General features: G+C 37.3%; 1 protein-coding gene across 1 annotated transcript in view; it reads left to right on the plus strand.

Moving 5' to 3' along the window:
- The first annotated feature begins 2,551 nt into the window (after nt 1-2,551).
- Nucleotides 2,552-14,731, plus strand: part of ATP10D (ATPase phospholipid transporting 10D (putative)) — a 94,083-nt gene continuing 81,903 nt past the window's right edge. The window contains 1 exon segment of the mRNA XM_051963870.1: nt 2,552-2,740. The gene's annotated coding sequence lies outside the window, so the exon portion shown is untranslated.

Raw genomic sequence — 14,731 nt, forward strand, 5'->3', positions numbered from 1 at the left:
GCAGATATATTATACAGCTTTAGAGTTTTTTGGATCCTGAGTTGTATTTCCAAAGGTATAGGGAAATCTTAATGAGGAATAAGGGCAGCTAGGTGGCATAGTAGTTAGAGTACTGGGCCTGAAGTCAAGAAGATGCAGCTTCCTAGAAACAAATATGGCCTTAGATACTTACTAGCTGTGAGACCCTAGTCACTTAACCCCATTTGCTTTCAGTTATTCGACAAAATGAGGTGGAGAAGGAAATGGCAAACCACTCTAATATATATATTTGCTGAGAAAACCCCAAATGGGGTCATGAAAAATCAGACACGCCTGAAATAAGTGAACAACAAAAAGTGAATAATAATAATAATAGCTAACATTGATATAGCACCTACTCTGTGCCAGGCACTGAATTAAGAACATTATAATGATTATCTTATTTGATCATCATAATGACTCTGGGATATAGATGTTACTATCCCCATTTTATAGATTAAGAAACTGAGACAAACTGATCAAGTCCAGAATCATATACCTACTAAGTGCCTGTGACCATTTTTAAACTTAGATTTTCTTGACTCTAGCCTGACTACCTTCCCATTGTGTCACCAGTTACTTACCTGTATTATACTATCACCAGTGTCATCTACAGTACTATACTATGTATACTAAGGCAACTGCTTTGCAACATAGACTTTAAGTGTTGCTTTGTATACAAAGTGATGAGCTTTGTCACACAGCTTGACACATGTGTGTCAGAAACAGGTGATGAGCTTTGAACATGTGTCAGAGACAGGATTTCAAGTCAGGTGTTTTAATTCCAAAAAAGAGTCAGTCAGTGTCTGTCTCTCTCTCTCTCTCTTCTCTCTCTCTCTCTCTCTCTTCTCTCTCTCTCTCTCTCTCTCTCTCTCTCTCTCTCTCTCTCTCTCTCTCTCTCTCTCTCTCTCTCTCTCTCTCTCTCTCTCTCTCTCTCTCTCTCACTCTCACACACACACACACACACACACCATGCTGCCTTTCATTCATATAGTTAATAGATAAGTGTTTAGTTAACACCGGTTGTATAAACATAGAATGATTTGAATGTTTGATTTTCCTGTATTCAAAACAAGTCACAAACACTGTATCAAGATCGGGTCAGGCATAACATCCAATCCTGGTCCAACACCAATGCTGACGATTCTATGGGCACAAAATTCTTCCAGAGTTGGCCTTTTCTAGGAAATTGGGCATCAGAGACTACCGTGCTCTTTTTGTAGCGAAGGACTGGAATGATCATGATAGAAGGCTCTGCTCTATAATGCTTCTTCCTTTCTTCCACACCCTTAAAGCTTGAATGTGGGTGTGGGCTATGACTAGACTAGTGAAGTTAGCTTTTGCCCGCAGAGAGAGGTTTCCTTAATCAGGGATGGTGGGAGACCACACCCCAGAACGTGTTTTCTCACTTAGGAAAGGCACCTCCTCAAATGCTAGAACTTGTTCTTCCTCTCTCAGATGGTCTGACAAAACCTTAAAGAGATTTGCAGGATGGATATTAATGGAAGCCACAGTTTTACCATTTCAAGTCTCTCCCATTTCACTCATAATGCACTGAAATATCAAAATAATAGATGCTGAAGATGATTTGACCTGAAATTTTGGATGAATCAACTGACCTCTACATAATTTGTTATTTTTCCCCTTATGACTTTGTTTTGTCTTCTATATAACTGGGCCAGAATTTTTAGGCTTGAACTAATTACAGAGTTGGCAGCTTCACAGCTGGCAAAAGTGATCAAGGTTTGGTCTCATGGTGTTTGTTCCAAACAGCTCTTTCCCATACCTAGCAAATCTGAATTGTTGAGTCATTTTCAGTTGTGTCCAGCTCTTCCCGATTCATTTTGAGGTTTTATTGACAAAGATGTCGGAGTGGTTTGCCATTTCCTTCTCCAGCTCATTTTAAAGATGAGGAGACCGAGACGGACAGGGGAAGTGATTTTGCTCAAGATCACACAGTTAATAAGTGTCCGAGGTCACCTTTGAATTCAGAAAGATGAGTCTTGCTGACTACAGATTTCCTGCACTTTATCCTCTTCAGCAACGAGCCCTTGCTCGTTTGGGTTCTTGGATAAATCACAACCTTCTTGGTTGAGGGGACTTAAGAAAAGTGGCATCTGATGTTCTTTCCAATTCCAGATCCGCATGACTTGATGGCGTGACAACTTGGTAATAACAGTATCTCAAACAAATTAAAAATGTAAACTTTTAGATCTGACTTCTCTACCTTCCCAGAATTGCTCGGTAGGTGTTAATCCCCCAAATTTAAAATCCCCGAAATTCTTAAGAGTAAATATTCAAATCCTAAGTATCCGTGCCGACCTTCTTTATTTTTTAATAAGTCATCTCCACGCTCCTGATCAGCGAGCAGCAGATGTGGAGTTCTTAATCAAACAACTGGGGCACAAGAGCGAGCCAGCGCAGAGCGGCTGGAAGGACGTCAGACCAAGCGTAGCTCGCCCCTGATTGGCTGCTGGGGCGCCTGGGCTCGCTCTTTGAGGAGGAGGGAGGGGATGAGAGGTCGGGAGCCGAGCTGGCCCAGCAGGCTGGAGCAGCTGAGTTTGGGGAGCCGCAGCTGCGCTGCGCACCGAGCCCGTGGATTGCTTGCGGACTGCAAATGGCTGTCAGGGCTGGATAATCCCACCTGCGCGCTTGCCTGGCCGTGGCCCGGCGCCCTGGGTACCCCGAGCGTGATGCGGTAATGTGGCAGAGGCGGGGACCGGTAAGAGCAAAGCCTCTCCTGGCTGTTCCCCCACCCCCACCTTCCTGTTCCCCCTTTGTTTTAGCGTGCTTTCCTGGCAATACCCCAGAGGGGACGTCAGAATGACACCCGGAGGTGCCTTCCCAAAGAAGCTTCCGTCTCGTACCGAATTGAATCCCGGCAGTCGGGGAGGTTAGGACAACTTCTTTAAAACTAAGCAGTCAACTCTAGCTTGCCTTTACGTTCAGGAACTGGTGCGAGAGCCGCGCGTCCTCCTGCGCTAGTCGGGTAACCTTGGACAGGTGACTTAATCGTCCCGTGCCTCGGTTTCCCCATTTGTCAAATAACAGGGGGTGACTCGTCAACTTGTAAAGTTCCCTTGAGTGCTAACATTATTACGGGAAGTAAAGGAACCTGTGTATTTGTTACTTGTAGGGGCTTTTTCAGATTGCTATAGAATCTTGACAGGGACCTTGGAGATAAGTAGCCAGAATTATTCGGTTGTGAAACTGCACAATCTCACGAGTGTGATGAAAAGGACAGGAGTTAATCTTAGTAATCTCTACCTGGTTATTTTAAAGGGATGCTACACCCATAATCTTTCATTCAATCAAATTCAAGATGATTTGTAAAATTGATACAATTTTAATACAGATGCGATAGTTCCATTGTACTATGCTGTCGTTGGGGGAAAAACCTAACTTCATATGTTTAGTAAGCAAATTAAATTTTGGAATCCTCATGGAAACAAATTCTATGGAGCTAGGTACTTCAGCAACTGTTTCTCTGGGCCTTGGCTTCCCATGTCAAACAAGGAAATGGAATACATTTACCTATAAGGCTCCTGACAAGAGTAGCTCCAAAAATTTCTGAATTTACAATGAGGACACATTGGATCAGCAAATGAAAGTTTAAACAAGTATATTTGGGCAGAAACTATACACACACTTAAGACCTCCCTGTAGACACTAAAAGCATAGATTTAAACTCCTAGTAAAAATTCATTAAGATGGCTTATCTTAAGAGATAGTGCAAATTAAACAATGGTTTGTTTGGTTTTATTCTTGTGAAGACCAGTTAATTATACTCAGAAAACAAATATTTCCACAACCATAAACTGAAGCAAAGTTGTTAACAAACTGCCTTAGAAATGTGTGCTACTGTTCTCCCAGTGGGGACAATAAACAAGAATTTAAATGACGACAAACCCTTTGCCATTACTAGAAGGGAAAGTCAGAAAAACTTATTCTATCCTAGTGAATCAGTAGCAAAATGTTTCTGAAGAAAGATATTTGTGGAATTCTAGATTCCGTGCAAACATAAAAGGAAATCACACTGATGATGGACTACCTGCATGCCCTTGGGCAATATATTTAACTAGCCTAAGTCTCAACTACTTCAACTATAAAATAACTCAATCTATGATCTTATGTACTATAATTAAAAATATAGAAATTCTTCTCTAACCTAGCTTACAATGATTGTCTAGGATCTTTGACCTTAAAATACCTATGATTTTAACCATTTCCTTTTTTAAACCAAATTATATAACAATTAAATTGATGTTGAGGAAAGAAAAGAAATGCTTCAGAAATACAACTGAATTTTTTGATCTGCATTTTTTTTTAAATAGGCTTGTTCAGTTACTTCAGTTGAGTTTGACTCTTCATGGTGGCTCTATTTGGGATTCTCTTGACAGAGATGCCATACTGCTTTGCCATTTCCTTTTCCAGCTCTTGTTACAGAAAAAAGAAACTGAGGATTTAAGTGATTTGCCAGGGTCACACAGCTAATAAGTGTCTGAGGCTGAATTTGAATTCAGGTCTTCTTGTACTCTTGGACTAGTATTCTATCCATTGCATCACTTAACATCCCCTTTTTTGAGTTGGGTAGCAGAAAATACTCATATTTTGACATAAAATACTCATATTTTGACATAAGATTAGAATTCTCAATTAAATGGCTGCTGTAAGCTTTTTCACATTTTACTTATTACACATCTTAGGATCTTTTTTTCCCCCACTTTGGTGTTTGAGATTTTTAATTGTGGGATGTGGTATAATAGTTGATCAGGAATCTGCTTTGTTCTCAACCTAAGAATCAGAAGACCTGGATTTAAGTCAGCTTTGTCTCATATTGCTGAGTAACCCTGAAAAAGTTATTTAATCACTCATTGCTCCCAGATAACTAAGACTTGTTGCTAAGTAGCTGCTGATCTGCATTGATATAGAGTTGTCTTAATAAGAATTTCCAACACTAGTGAAATTACAGGTTTAGATGAAAAACCTCATGATATATTGCCTTGTAGTGTGTGGCAGACATTCAGAATGATGTGTAAAACTGATACAATTTTGATAAAGCCAGCCGTGAGAGTTCCATTTTTCTATGCTTTTATCAGAATGCATCTGATTATTTGTTCTCTGTTCTCTCTGCCATGTTTTAGGAAGAACGTAAATAAACTGGAGTGATTTTAAAGGGGGGAATAATTTATTTTTTAATTTCAATTCCAAATTCTTTTCTTCTCTCCCCTACCTTCTCTACCCATTGAGAAGGCAAGAAATTGTAGAGGGTTGGAACTCTGGAGAAGTATACTTGAAACAAGATGTTAACTCAGTGGAATTGACAAGATGATGGTTCTCTAGTTCACATATATACTTAGTACAGTGATGTAATGGTTCTCTAGTTCACACATATTCAGTATGCTGTAATGATGTAATTGTAATAGGGTATTTAAGGGCTGAGAAAGACTGGAAATGAGACATTCTATCTTTGACCATACTCCTGGAGGCTCTCCTGCCTCCTGCACTAAGATCAAGAGTGAGTCAGAGTGAACAGACTGTGAAGCAGACTGTGGAGGAGAGTCTCAGTGAAGGAGAGTGTGAGACTGAGTGTGCTCTAGTCAAAAATAAAGACTTTAGCTCTATTCCTGATTGTTCTCGTGGTAATTATCCTGCTGAAACCAAAGCCCGTCCAGAGGACCTCCAGAAAGCTAACGTTACAAGAAATGACTCCCTTTCCAAATTATCCATGTTGTGTGTATTGGAAAACAAACAAAATAAAGTAAGTTTATATATATATATATGTGTGTGTGTGTATATATATATGTTTTGCTTGCAATATAAATTAAGTTTATATATATAAACTTTATTTTGCTTGCTTATATATAAACACATATATATGCATATTATAATGCATATGCTATATATAATATGTCACATATTATATGTGTGTCTGTCCTTCATTCCATACTGAGCTTATCTCTTTCTGGAAGTGGATAGCATATTTCATCATGAGTCCTCCAAAATTGTCATGGATCATTGTATTGATCAGGGTAGCCAAGTCTTTCCCAGCTGATCATCTTTACAGTAGTCCTGTTACTATATACAATGTTCTTCTAGCTTTTTAGAACGAGGGTCCTTAACCTTCAGTCTATGAACTTGTTTTTAGAAATATTTTGGTAACTGTATTTCACTACAACTGGTCATCTTTATAATTTTTTTGTATTTTATTTTATGCATTTAAACACATTTTGAGAAGGGATCCATGGGTTTTCTCAGATTGCCAAAGTGGTCCATTGTATACACACAAAAAAAATGTTAAGGACCTCTGCTCTAGTCTAGAGAATGGTAAGGAATGGGAAAGTATGCCATTTAAATGCTGGTTGAAGGGGCAAGGAATGTTTGACCTAACAAAGAGAAATCTTAGCTTTGGGAATGTGGGGAGTCTTCAGGTATTTGAAGAAGAGTTACATCTGTTCAACTTGATCTGGGAGAGCAGAACTAGGGAGCCATAATCTGATGTGACAGAGATACAGTTCTCAATCATTACCAACTTTTCCAAAAGTAGACTGGAAGCACCATGTTGCTCATTGCTGGCGATCTTCTAGCAGACAATGGTGAACTATTTCAGTTGCTTTACTGCCCAGCTTCTTAAACTTTTTCCATTCACAATCCTTTTCACCTGAGAAATTTTTACACAACTCTCAGTATATAGCTATATAAAATAGGTGTACCAATTAAACATTTGCTTATAATAAATCATAATTTTGCAACCTCTATATTCAGTTACAAGATCCCCATGTAGGGTCAGGACTCACGGGTTAAAAAGCTGGGCCGTACAAGATCTTCCTTTATAGTATCATTTGGACAAGATGCCCTCTGAGATCTCAATCACTTTTAAGATTTAGTAAATTATCAGACCTTCTCCAAAGTAACGCTTTTAAAAGTAGAAATGAAACCTTTTTTCCAAAGTCAGAAGATGAATCTTATGCTCTAAAAATAAAACTACTGAGGGAAAGCCTTGAAGGAATCTAATGGAGTGGATAGTCAAATGGAGTTTTAACATTTTTTAGGTAGAATCTTAAATGATGTGAAGAAAATAATACTGGTCATACTTAAGAAGAAGAAAACATGCTCTAGGTATAAGAGATATCATTCTCTCCAAACAACTGCAAGTCATATACAACTTTTCAGAGATGTCCACTGATGTCATGTTAGATTCTGCACCAATTAGATTTTGTATTTATGAAATTTGTATTTTCTCTCTTCTCTCTGCCTGTCTCTCTCTTTCTTTGTCTCTGCCTGTCTCTCTCTGTCTCTCTTGCTGTCTTTCTGTCTCTCCCTATGTCCCACTCTGTGTGTGTGTGTGTGTGTGTGTGTGTGTGTGTCTTCCCATCCCCTCTTTCTCCCTGTATCTCTCTGTCTCCTATTTTTCTATGCAAAACATAGCATAGCATTCTGGCTGAAAAAGTTGTACTTTAAATAGAACTAAAATCTATTTAACTCCTATGATATTATGGGGACAATTATTTCATCTCATACTTCTCAAAAGGACCAAAAATGATAACCAGTTGAAATAATTAGTGTTGTGGAGGGGCAGAGAAAAGACAGCAAATTATCAAACTATTCATATTTTTGACAGAATGATTCTGATACTGGGCACACAATTAGAAGTCACACAGAGGGAAAAAGTACATAGACACAAAAATATTTGTTTATGATAGCACTTTTTTGCATTAACAAAGAATTAGTTGCAAGGTTGGGCAAATCAACTGGGACAAGACTAAACTAATTGAGATCATATTAGTGTAAAGGATTATTACTGCATTATAAGAAATGGCAAGTATGAAGGATTAAGAGCAATATGGTGTTAAGTGATATAAATTAGAATAAGCAAAATTAGAACAGCATACACAGTGATAGCCAGAATATAAAAGAAATCAAAACTAAAAGACAGTCAATGTCTTGTGTAATGACTAAACTCAGTCTCAGAGAAATGATGACAAAACTTAATTCTCTCAATTAAAAAAAAAATGTGGTTGAGGAGAGAGAAAATATTAGTGATATGTAGAATACAGCTATATTGGTTAATTTTGTTTTCATAGTTTTTCTTTATTAAAAAGGAGGGTTCAGTGGTGAGGACTGTTTTGGAGAAAATGACTATAGTACAAAGATAAAAGGTAAAGATTAATCTAAAAAGGTGTGAGAGAATAGTAGCAAACTTTTTTTCATTTTATCAGTGTCAGCCCCTGTTGGAATTTGCTAATAGGAAAATGAAAATAAAAGTGAAACTAAAAAAAACCCAAATACTGTTTTTATTAGCAATTTTAAAATGTGATAATGATAAAGAATGCTAAAACTCAAACTTTTAAGCAAAATAAACTTTGGGTTAATTTCTATTTTTCCTATTATTAGTGATTTGGAGTAATCTTTTAAATGGTTGTTGGTTGCTGCATCCTCTTCAAATTACTTCATGTCCTTTTACCACTTTTGATGGTATTGGTCTTGGTTTTACATATTTATGTCAGTTTCTTTTATTCTGGATTGCTGACTTTATCAGTCATATCTGATGCAGAAGAATTTTTCTTCACAATCTACCTCTTTATTAGCCAAGCAGGTTCTAGAAAACTATAAGAGCTTTGAGTATGAAGTAGTTGAGGAACACTTTGTTTTTTAGAGAGTGTCTTTTATCCAGGTAGGTTTTGCTTTAGAATGTGTTTTTTGGTCATGGTAATTCATGAAGACTTTTCACTAAAATAGAGAGGAGTTATGATTCAAGTTGGAAGAAACAAAAGCCATATCCATAATGATTTAACATTTTTGAAGTTGGAAAGACAATATTTTGTTTAAGGATTTTATAAGTGATCAAGATAAGCAGAACCTGATTGCAAAGTAAATAATCATAACTGCTTTATTCTTTAATAGTCTAAGAGGTAGGTGTGTGTGTGTAATGATCCCTGCCCTTATTGTTTTTATAGTCTAGAACTGGACATTAGAAGGAGCAGAATGTGCTCCAATGGGAAGCGTACTGGCTCTGGAGTTAGGTGGCCCGTGCTCACATCCCTCCTCTGATTTTTTCTTTACATGAGTTCTTTAGCTTTTCTGAGACTCAATTGTAAAATGAATATAGTTTAGATGCACTATAATAATACTACTTAATACATGCATTAGAAAATGGGATGTGAAATCTGATAGGATTAATAACTAGGGAAATCAGTAATGATTTCGAGGAAGAGGTGGCATTTGAGTTGGGTTTTAAAGGACAATGATGAATTCAGAAAACAAAGGAAAATGGAGGCCATGAGGAGTTTGGGCAACTGTTTGGGCATTATGTACAATAAGATAGTGAGGAGTCTAGTTTGATTAGATCAGAGGATATCTTGAGGAAAATAACATAAAACTCCAAAGGCATGAGATTTCCAGATTGTGGAGAGTCTTCATTAATAGGGAAAGAAATATGTGGTTTTCGTTGTGCAAGAAATAGGAAATCTGTGAAGGGTTTTGACTAAGAGAATGTCATGACTAGATCAGTGTATAAATTGTATAAATCTGGCAGTTCTGAGAGGAGTGTATTATATAAGAGAAGAAAATATGAAGTGGGAAGACTTGTTAGGAGGCTATTTTAAGTCCAGATATCTAGAAATAAGAGAATAAACTAAAGTAGTGCTGGTTGGAAATAGATACGAATACTAGAGATATTATGGAGGTATAATTGAAAGCATTTGAAATACATGGATATAAGAAGTAAAGAAAAGTGTAAGATGTGGGTGAAAGGTTGCTACTATTGACAAAATAGTCTCGACTAGGGAAGGGAAGGAAGGAAAGTAAGTTTGGTTTCAGGTTCTTTATAGAACATTAAAGTGGAGATGTGTTTTATAAGCAACTAGAAATGTAGTGTATCAGAATCTCAAAAGAGAAGTTAAGATTAGAGATTTGGGAATCATCTATATTGTATAAAAGTGGTGTAGTTTTAAACCTGAGGGAGGGAATGACATTGCTAAGGAAGAGTCTGGGTTTCACAGGCTCAGAGGAAGAACTTTGGGGAATAACACCCTAGGGCATCAGAAAATGAAAAGCCAGCGAAGAAAGTGTTAGAGGAAGAAAAGCAAGATAAAGTAATTAGAATATTAGTATAGAAGAAAGGAAAGAGTATTTAGAAAGAGAGATTGGTCTGTAATATCAGGAGTTTCACATGGGGTAATAAGGATGAATATTGAGAACAGATTATTCCATATGATAATTAGGATATCACTGATAACTTTGGAGGGAGACTAGATTGAGTATGAGATCAAAAGCAAATTGAAATGGTTATGGAGACAATGATTAGTGAGAAAGTAGTCGCATACATAGTGTTGTGTCCTAGAAGTTTGACCTGGGGGAAAAAATCCCAACAATAATTAAGTGCATTGGAAAATCTAAGGTTTGATTTTAGGATTGAGATGCATTGAATATGGTTGTAGCCATCACAACAAGCTTCAAAAGGACAGGGTTTATCTTTTATTTAAATTTTATATCTACCTTATGATGCTCTACACCCAGTAAGTGTATCTAGATTTGAATGATTGGATGTAAAAGACCCAGTAGAGAGGGAGTGATTAAAGATACATGAGAGAGGAGGATGATTGTTGCAGTTAAACTGGAAATCAGAAGGAGTGGAATGTACTACAAAAGGAAGAGTACTGGCTCTGGAGTCCTCTGACTCTATCTTTACATAAGTCCTTTATCTTCTCTGAGATTCAATTGTTAAATGAATGTCTAAGTCTAAGTAGAATAATCTTTAAATTCCTTTCGAGATCTAAATCTCTGATGCTGTGTATTAGGGACATGGTAGAGGGATGAGCTTTTGTGAGACTATGTACTCTTCTCTGACAGAAGGGAAGGGGGAATGGATATTGATGCCAAAAAGTTTGGAGGAGAAAATTAAGGATACCACAAGGTTTTTATTTGCTATATTGTGCTATAATGTGAAACTAAGACTGGGATTAAAATTGAGGTAGGAGGGAAAAGTGATGAGAGAGTAGATAGAGAGAGGGATTACCAGAAGAAAGGTGGACTGAGAGCAAAGGGATAAGTGTTGCTAACCACAGTTTGTCAAAGAATAAATGTTTAACAAGTAAGTCGATGCCAGGTATTGATACTGGCATTGTTGGTTGTCATTCTCCTTTTTTAAATGCACTTTTGTCTATTTCAGTTTTCACTGTTATTTTCTTTAATACAAAATAAAACTTCATTTTTTTTTCTTAATGTGGAAGCAATGTAATGGCTATTTACTTTTTAAAAGAGATGGAGTCGGAGTTCAGTTTGTAGTTTTAAATGAATAAGAATTTATGTTGAATATTTAATTCAGTAAACATAGATTAAGTGCCTACTATGAATTGGGGATTGTGCTAGGTTTTGAGGATACAAGGATGAAAAATGACAAAGTCACTGCAATCAAGGAGATAGACCATGTACTTAAGTGTGGTATAAGAATAAAATGATTAAAACAAGTGAGAAATGCAGTCAATATCCTATAAAAATTTTTGAGGTAGAAGTGATCAATTTTAGCCATAAGAGTCATCTCATTTGGACTAAAACATAGTGACCATAAGAAAAATTATAAATCCGGCATATCTTCATTAGATTTCACAATATTAAATATTTTGTAATTTCAAGACTTGGTTCAAGCACCATCTTCTTTATGAAGCCTTTTCTAATTTCATTCTATCCCAGATTCTCTGCTCTTTTGTGTGTCCATCCCCTTCCATCCAAACTGTTGCCAAAACCAGTCGATTTCACCTTTGCAAGCTGCCTCCATTCCTCTGCCTTCTGACACTTTTAGCACTCTGGTGTAGACTTTTATCCCCCTCACACCTTGACTATTGCAATAGTCACTGGGGGGCTGCCTGCCTTAAGTAGTTTCCCACTCCGGTCTAGCCTCCATTCAGCCACCAGTGTGATTCTCCTAAAACATAGATCTCTATCACCTTCCTACTCAATAAACACCAATGACTCCCTACTGCCTCCAAGATCAAATACAAAATCGTATGGCATTCAAAACCCTTCATAACTTATCCCCAATCGATCTTTCCAGGTTTCTTATATCTTGCTCCCTGCCACATATTCTTCAGTTTCCTTGTTCTTTCATGAACAAGAATATCCATCTCTCCATTTTGGACATTTTCTTTGTCCCTTCATCCCTGTGATCTTCTCTCTCCTCATATCCACTTATTGGATATACTGCATTCCTTTAGGTCCCAATTAAAATCCCACCTTCTACAGGAAGCCTTTCCTAGTCCCTCCATTTCTTCTCTTTATCTTAAATCTCTCCCTCTCCTTCCGTCTACGAGCTCTTACTAAAACCTTGTTTGCTGCCAGCCCCAGTGACACAGCCTTGCTGGCTACGCTTTCTAGTACTGGCGTTTATCTTCTCTCATTCTCTTTGACTCATTGGTCAAGGGGAGGGAGTTAGAATATTCCTTGATGCTCATTGCCACTTCAGGTTCTCCCTTACCTTTCTAGGTCAGTCACATCTTTTCTTTTGAAGTCCACGTTATTCATGTCTCCCACCCAATCAAAATCCTGGTAGCTGTTGTCTACAAATTCCCAGGTCACTCCCTTTCCTTTCATAAAGAGTTTGATACCTGGTTCACAATGATTGTCTCATCCTCAATTCCTGCTCTCATGCTAGGGGTCAATATATAGGTCTCCCTCAAATAATTTACCTTCTCAGTTTCTCAACCAATTCACTTTATGAGCTATTACTCATCCCACTTCAGCTATACACAATGGTGATTATACCCTTGATTTTACCATCACCTCCACATGTACCACCACTGCAGAAAAGAATTCTGAAATCCCCCTTATCTGATCTATTAGTTTTTCACCTCTCCCTCTGCCTTCCTGCATAAAATCCTACTCTTTGTCCACACTGTGACTCATAATCCTTTGACCTCTCAGTTCTCCCCCAGTATATCTCACTTCAACAACCAGTCTCTCCTTCTTCCCCCTATTTCAACTCTACACTGCCCTCACCTCTGAATCCCTTATATCACCAATTATTCCCAGCCAAGCCTTAGCCTTGTATCACTCCCACCATTTATCATCTTCACTCCCACATACATACTTCTGAATAAAGGCGGAGAAAATCACTAAATCATTCTTACTGGATCTACTACAGATTTGTTACACAATAGCAACTGATTGCTAGGCAATCCTATTATATGAGCTTATCAGCTCACTGTCCCATTCACCACAGTGACTTTTACATCTCATACCTCCACATATCTTCCCCCTGCCTTGCTTTGTATTTTAAGGGAGGAAAAAAAAGATGCCATTCTCTATGACCTCCTTATTCTCCCATCTTCCTGATCCCCTATCACCCAAGTGCTTTCTGCCATTCTCATTCTTTACTCTTGTTTCATGTGATGAAGTGACCTTATTCCTTACCAAAACTCACCTCTCTGTTAGTTCAAACAATCCCATTCCACAACATCTCTAATGAATTGTCCCTCTGCCATCCCCATTCTTTTGCTTATTTTAAGTCTCTTTTTGTTTACCGGATCATTTTCTCCTGTCTACAAACATGTCCACATCTCCTTAATCCATGTTCCTTTTATTTCTGCTAGCTCTCTTTCTTTTTCTCTTGTGACATTTGTAGCCTAAAATCCTTGAAAAGACAATCTACATAATTAGAAAATAACAGAGGGATACAACTTAGCATAGTGCAGGTCGTATAGGCAGTTTATAAATGTTTATAGACTCACGTGTAGTATCTTCTCTTCCATCCCCTAATGATCTTATATTAACTTTGTATACATTTGTACATAATTAGACATATTGTACTCTTCCTTCTTGTGTCCCACCCACTCTCCAAACAGAATGTAGGTTTCTTGAGGTGAGGAATTGTTTAGTTTTTGCCTAGTACACAATTGGTACTTAATAAATGCTTGTTTGTTGATTTTTTTTTTTTTTTGGTCTAGTACAGAACTTCTTAAACTTTTTCTACTCACTACTCCTTTTTGCTCAACGATTTTTTGCCCCAGGCATAGAGATATACAAAATAGGGGTCCAAATAAAAAAAATTACTGATAATAAATCAAAATTTTGCAACACTCCCCCACACACACATTCAGTTACAAAATGCCATATGGGGTCATGGACCACAACTTAAGACCCTGGAATTTAGTAGGTATTCTCTCCACCTAAGAATTGCCTTAAATACATAGGCTTTACTAAAAATATGATTTTTAAAGTTTCTTTAAAGAAGCTTTGGTAACTAAGTAGCGCTTTTTGAGCTAAGATCATAAATTGTTCTTTGAAAGAGAAGCCAGAAGTGGTCTAGATGAAGTAAGAAACCCAAAGTCCTCATAGGGGAAGAATCAGAATTTGAACCCGAGTCATACATTCCTAAATCCAGCATTCTTTCCACTGCACCTCACTGCCTGTATCTAAAATTAAGTTTTACAAAGAAAAACAAATCTGTTTATTTACACCACAAAATGAAATGGCATTGACAGAAGAAGGATTTATAAATTTGGATGAGTTGTGTGGGTATCATTCCGAAATTATTTTTATAAATCCCAATTTCTAAACAGAAAATTAGCTCAAATTTTTATTTTATTTTGTCATATTTTTGGCTGAGGCTTTTCAGAACAAAATTGCTCTTTTCCATTTCTTCCTATATATAGCCAGTTAGAATAATGGTAAAAATGGGCTTCAAGAGATGGTTTTCATGAACTGGGGCGGGTCAAAA

The sequence above is a fragment of the Antechinus flavipes genome, chromosome 6 (genome assembly GCF_016432865.1).
Source record: "Antechinus flavipes isolate AdamAnt ecotype Samford, QLD, Australia chromosome 6, AdamAnt_v2, whole genome shotgun sequence".
Lineage (NCBI taxonomy): Eukaryota > Metazoa > Chordata > Mammalia > Dasyuromorphia > Dasyuridae > Antechinus > Antechinus flavipes.